Raw genomic sequence first — 7,351 nt, forward strand, 5'->3', positions numbered from 1 at the left:
TCTTTCTAATCGGGAACAGGACGCGCCTTCTACTCAGAATCTCTGCAGGGAATTGGTCGTTCATGCTAAAGTTCGTGTCACGCAGTTCCCTACCTCGGCTTTTAATTTGTTCTTTCTGTTTGTAATGTTCAAACTTAGCTACAATCGGCCGCGGCCGATTGCTTCCAGGCTTCTTACCTCCGAGGCGGTGGACCCGGTGAAAAGTGATGGAATTAACCGCGTCACTCGGCAACTTCAGCTGATTCTGAATGAAGTCACGGACGGAGGCCTCAGGGACCTCGTCCGCTCGCTCCGGTATTCCCGAGAAGACGAGGTTGTCCCGCATGCTCCGGGCTTGGATATCCAGGATCGATTCTTTGATTTTTTTATTATCCCCGGATAGCAGCGTCATCTCCTCGGTGAGTTGTTTAACCGTTCCTCTCAGCTCCTGATTTTCACTAGCAAGTGATGCTACCTGTTGTTGGCTGAATTCCAAAGACTCCCTGAGGCCTTGAAACTCTTTATGTAGCATCTCTACTAATGCTAGTCGGGCGTCCAAGCTAGTTAGCTTCTGGTCAATTGACTCCAATATCTCCTTTAAACCTGAATCGTCAGGAGACGGTGCCGTAACGCTGTCTGAGCTGCCCTGTCGATGCCGCTTAGCATTGGGGATGTTAGCTGAATTGCTAGCAGCACCGGATGTTTCCTTAGGCTTACCCATGACTAAGCTTTCGAAACACTCGTCAACAAACAATTCCAGGCTCTGCAAAGTCTCCTCGTCCAGTTTGTTTGATCGAATGAAAAAAGTTTATTAGTAATATTTAGGACTTTCTTAATTATCTTATATTTAATTAAACAGTTTTTATTTAAATAAATACGGACTTACCAAAGTTTTATCATAATACTCACGCACAGTTTCTTCCTAGGTTCTCAGCAACAGCTCATTGCACCGTCACGATTTCACAACTGTTTTGAATTTCTAATTATAGGCTTGGACTTAGAACTGTGTCAGTCTCCTCCTGGAGGAGGAACATACAGCAACATACATCAATCAATCAACCTTTATTTATACAGGTAAATCCCATTGAGCCTCGAGGACTCATTTACAAGAGAGACCTGATTTCAACAAAGAAAGATGACAACAATGGACAACAGCAACAACAATAAACAGTTATAAAAAAGCATACTACAGTTTTTTGTTTTTTTTTAACAAATAGGATGGCTAAAAGGAAAAGGTAACAAAACAAAAAACAGCTAGATTCCAAGACAAATGTAGAAAACTAAAAACAGGAACGTGTCTGCATTGGACCCTGCCAGGTGTCCAACAGATTCTTAAAGACACTTAGAGAGGTCAAGGTCGAGAGCTTCAAATCTTTTTGTAAGATATTCCAGGAAACAGGAGCGGAATAGGAGAAGGCCCTTTTGCCTAGTTCAGTCCTCATTGAGGGAACACTGCAGGTAATAATGTCCTGAGAGCGCACGCCGTAGCTGCACTCACGCAGAGACATGTAGGAGGAGATGTATGAAGGCAACAGACCAAGAAGTGATTTAAAGATGAAAATATACCAGTGAGAGAGTCTGCATGAAGTTAATGATGTCCAGTTAACCAGTGAATACAGGGTGCAGTGGTGGGTACGATAATCACAGCCAGTTATGAATCTTAGTGCAACACGATAGACAGCATCCAACATCTGCAGGGTTCTTGTAGGAGCATTCATGTAAATAATGTCACTGTAATCAATGGAGGGAAGGAAAGTCACAGATACAAGGCGTTTCCTAGCATTCAGCGTTAGACAGGATCTGTTTCTGAAAAAGAAACAGTTTAATTTTCAGTTTCTTTACCAAGTTTTCCACATGGAGCTTAAAAGAGAGATGTGAGTCGACCAAGATACCCAAATATTTATAGGAATCAACAAACTCAATGGGGACACCATTTGAGGATAAAATCGGAGGAAGAACTGCTGGGACCAACTTCCTATTTGAAAAATGTTACATGTTTTTATGTTTTGTACATGTCAATAAAACTGTAAACTGGTAATTTGCCAATGAACAATCACTACACCTAGGTTTATTTATGTGCAGTAGAATAATGTCTAGTAGAGGTGACATTACAATGAAACTATTTCTCAGTACTGGAGATTAAACAGAGTATCTTCATTATTGAAATAAAGAAGGTGAAACTTGGTGCAACTGTTTTATTCAAACTAAAGGTATAAGCACACGTACATTTAGGAATGTATGTTTCACAATCACACCACATGTACTTCAAAAGCAGATTAATTTATAGAAATTATATTTTCACTCATTTGTTGCTGTGGTGCACGACTGCACACAACTTCTGGACCAAGTGGAGTTTCATCCATCTTCTGGGAGAACCTTACACAGAAATACCAAATAACCAAAGTTATTTATTTTATATGTGAATGACTTAGTGAATGTATCAGGACTCCTCAAATGTGTCCTTTTTGCAGATGACCACATTTTTTTGTTTGGGTAAAGATGTAAAACGGATGTTGGAATTGATGAAGACAGAATTTGATAAAATACAAACTTGGTTTAAACTGAATAAATTATCATTAAATTTAGATAAAACTAATAAATACATGATATTTAGTAACAAAAAGAGAACTGTTGATGATCCATTTAAAATTGAGGGTGTTGAGATTTGTAGAGTTAATGAGATTAAATTTTTGGGTGTAATCACTGATGAACAGCTAACATGGAAAAATCACATAAATTCTGTAAGAACAAAAATATCTAAATCTATTGCAGTACTATACAAAGTCAGGGAATTATTAAATGATAAAGCTCTGTACATGTTGTATAACACAATCATTGTTCCACATTTAATCTATTGCATTGATGTTTGGAGGAAAGCGTGTAAAACATTTACAAAACCTATTTTTATTTTACAGAAAAGAGCTGTAAGAATTATCACCAGAAAGCATTACAGTCACCCATCAAGCACATTATTTTATCAACTGAAGTTATTGAAGTTCCATGATTTGGTAGATTATAGTATTTTATCATTTATGTATTGTGAGAGTAGCACTTGCTGCAGCTTCCAAGATGGCCGCCAATCACCCCCAGCTGACGGTCATCTCCCTGATGAGCTCCTGCTCCTATTTAAGCCTGCAGTCAAGTCTACTCGATGCTGGAGCATTGAGTTCCCCCGGTACTTAATGTTTCTAGCCACTTAGTGTTTCATGGAATACAAGTCTTACCTTGTGATCTTGTTTTTGCAGTTCTTCGTCGCCTCCTGAGTCCAGTCCTGTTTCCACGAGTTCCAGCTCTCAGTTCTCTCGTGCCTTGCCCAAGCTCTGATCTCTCGTGCCAATCCACTCAGTCTCTGGGAGTATTCGTCCTGTTCTGAAGCTGCTGCACAGTGCCTCCATCTCACCATCTCCTCTGGAAACTCTGGGTATCTCTTGGATCAACTCCTACAAGAACCACCAACTGTAAGATAAGAAAGCTACTTGCAAGTTCATATCAAACAACTTACCTGCCCCAGCTGAACTTGTCCTCCGTTTCCAGGAGTTCCAGTCCTGATGCCTGTGCAGCCAGTTTATCACTGTAAATAAATAAACACTGTTATTTTTACTCTGAGTCTCGTGTCGTTCCGGGTCTCGTTCGATTGGGTCACTCCTGAGATACCACAGAAATGCTCCAGCCATCTAAGACCCAGAACGAGGCCAGGAACGAGCCGGTCTCGCCACCCTCCCAAGAGGAACGCCTCGTTGGGGTGGAGTAGATGTTGGAATACATGTTTAAACAGAACCAAGAGACTAGGTCTAACCTTCAGGAGCTTGGAAATATGGTGTACGCCATTAAACAGACTCTTTCTCCTCCTCCTGTAGCTCCAGTCGCACCTCCAGAGCCAATTCCTGCCTGCACGTGCTTGACAGGCCACACTGCGGGACACATCCTCGTCAAACCATCCAAACTTTTTTCGGGAAACCCTGACCAGTGCGGTGGTTTTCTTCTTCAGTGTGAGCTTGCCTTCAACGGAGCCCCAGGACTTTACAACACTGACAACGCAAAGATCACATTCTTCGTCAATCAGCTTAAGGGTAACGCCTTACAATGGGCAACATCTTTTTTGAAGCAACATGAGTTAAAATCTGTCTCGTTTAATTTATTACTCACAGAGTTCCGTAAAATATTTGATAGGCCATTGCAGGGACCCAACGCAGAAAAACGTCTGTTGGGTTTACGTCAGGGCCGGCGACTTGTCTCCGAACACGCTCTCGAGTTCCGCGTCATCGCAGCACAAACTGGTTGGAATGAAAGGGCGCTCCAGGGCACTTTCTTAAATTCCCTTTCCGATCACATAAAGGACCAGATAGCTGCACGTGATGAACCTTCCGACTTCGACGCTCTTGTAAACCTCGCTATTTCCATAGACGAACGTTTTCGGGAGCGTTGCCGTGAGCGACGTTTCAACTCCCGGCAATTCTTCACTTCCGGGTTAGGTCCGTCACCAAATAGCTTCCCCGTTGAAAACTACAAATCCCAGAGTCAGTTCGCGTCTACGTCATCACCACAGCCTGCGTTACCTGAACCCGAGCCAATGCAAGTTGGACGGGCCCGTTTAACTCCTGCCGAAAGAAACAGACGTCAGATTCACAATCTTTGTATTTATTGTGGTAGTAAAGGTCATTATATTGCCTCGTGCCCCATGCAGGGAAACGAGAGTGCCTACCAATAAAGAGAGAGGTATTGGTAGGTACATCCTCATTCTCTCTACAACAACACAGATTAATGTTACCCACCGTAATTCAAAATAATCAGAATCGTTTTTCCGTCTCAGCATTGTTAGATTCGGGTGCTGAGCAAAATCTTATCAGTCAAAAATTAGTTAATGAATTCGCACTTCCCGTAGTAGAGATTCAGCCCCTCAATATTGCCGGTGTTACAGATGAAACCCTCGCCCAGATCAAATATAAGACCACCGATCTTCATTTAATCACGTCCGGTAATCACCACGAGCATACCAGTTTCCTCGTTTTTGAATCCCCTTCCACGCAAGTCATTTTGGGTCATCCTTGGTTTAAGAAACATAATCCACACATTAATTGGGAACTGGATAGGATCGAGAGATGGAGCGACGAGTGTCTAAAGAACTGCCTTCGCTCCGGTATCTCAAAACCTTCCCAGAACCCCAGTCCCAACGATAAGATTGACATGTCCCAGGTTCCCTCTGAGTATCAAGATTTATCCCCGGTTTTTAGTAAGAGCAAGGCTCTATCTCTCCCGTCTCATCGCCCTTATGACTGTGCCATTGACCTTCTTCCTGGTGCCCCTTTTCCTGCCAGTCGGCTGTTTAACATCTCTGGCCCAGAAAGAGAGTCAATGAAGACTTACATTGAAGAGTCGTTGGACTCCGGTATTATTAGACCATCCACCTCTCCGTTAGGAGCGGGGTTCTTCTTCGTCTCTAAAAAAGATAAGACCCTGCGTCCTTGTATTGATTATCGTGGTTTAAACAACATAACAGTAAAGAACAAATATCCTCTCCCTCTCATAGACTCAATTCATGAACAGCTTCAGTCCGCAACCATTTTCACTAAACTCGATCTGCGTAACGCCTATCATCTCGTGCGAATTAAAAGTGGTGATGAATGGAAGACCGCCTTTAGGACTCCTCTAGGTCATTTTGAGTATTTGGTAATGCCCTTCGGCCTTACCAATGCCCCTTCAGTGTTCCAGGCCCTAATAAACGACGTTCTTAGAGATTTTCTCTGTGATTTTGTATTCATCTATCTTGACGACATCCTCATTTACTCTAAGAACCCCGAACAGCACGTTACCCATGTTAGAGCAGTTTTACAACGTCTTTATGAAAATCAGCTATTTGTCAAACAGGAGAAATGCGAGTTTCACGTCTCTTCGGTGTCTTTTCTTGGGTTCATTTTTGGTAAAGGCCACTATCGCACGGATCCTGAAAAGACCCGAGCAGTAGTGGATTGGCCCACCCCGGAGACTAGGAAACAACTTCAACGCTTTCTCGGGTTCGCTAACTTCTATAGATGTTTCATTCGTAACTATAGTAGAGTTGCGGCCCCCCTGTCACAACTCACCTCTATAAATAAAATTTTCAAATGGAACCCCGAAGCGGATACCGCTTTTAAGAAGTTAAAAGAACTTTTTTCTTCACCTCCCATCCTTTCTCATCCGGACCCGAGCCGTCAATTCATCCTAGAAGTCGACGCCTCTGATTCTGGCGTCGGGGCCGTTCTGTCCCAGAGGTCCTCAGAGGACAACAAGGTTCACCCATGCGCTTTTTTCTCTCGACGTCTTTCTCTAGCAGAGAGGAACTACGATGTGGGCAATCGTGAGCTCCTCGCCGTCAAGTTGGCCCTCGAAGAATGGAGGCACTGGTTAGAGGGAACAGAGACTCATTTCTTAATCTAGACTGATCACAAGAATTTAACCTATTTGAGAGATGCTAAACGTTTGACTCCCCGACAGGCCCGTTGGTCACTCTTTTTCAATAGGTTCAACTACTTACTCACGTTCAAGCCGGGATCCAAGAATGTGAAGCCTGACGCACTCTCCCGCCAGTTTTCACCTCCAGATACCCCCGACCGTCAAGAATCCATCGTACCCTCTACCTGCATTATTGGGGTACTTACTTGGCCTATAGAGAGAGAGATCAGAGAGGCACACGAACCTGACCCCGCACAGTGATTGCTGGACATGGGCACCAGCGACCCCCGTGACCCAAAGTGGAATAAACGGGTAAAGAAAATGGATGGATGGATTTACTGTAGCACAAGCTACATCAGCTAAACTAATCTTTGCTACAGATCAGCAATCTTTAATGTAGCAAAACTTAGCTTAGCTGAAGTAGCATGTAGCAAGCTATGAGGGACATCTATGTGTATATTATTGTAACTACTTGCTCTGCCAGTCACCAGAACTTTATTAACATGAAGAGTTCGGACGTCATTCACAAATCCGTCATTGATTATAAGCATTGTTGTGGCTGGAATACCACGTCGTGTTCAAGACGGCTGAGGCGTCGCCCTCGGTATAAAAGATTTATTTGACAAAACATGGGTTACAGATATTCAGAGACAAACAATTACATTAATAAGATATATGCATATAAATGGAGCATTAAAGCACGAACCGTCTCGGTGTGCGCCACCCGGAAATGCTCGGTGGGCGTGTGTCATTTCCGGCCTTTTATCACAGTTTGAGAAGGCTAGCTTTCTGATTGGTTTAGCTTCTGTTGCTAGGGTTATGACTCTAACCCGCCCCCTCAAGGACATTAATATCTACATTTCAGATAAGAAGTTCTGCCTCACTGAAATCGTTCGTTTTAGCTGTTTGTTTAACGTGATTATACCTTAGTGATACCAAATGA

Source organism: Nematolebias whitei, chromosome 12 (genome assembly GCF_014905685.2).
Source record: "Nematolebias whitei isolate Nwh7 chromosome 12, NemWhi1, whole genome shotgun sequence".
Taxonomy (NCBI): Eukaryota; Metazoa; Chordata; class Actinopteri; order Cyprinodontiformes; family Rivulidae; genus Nematolebias; species Nematolebias whitei.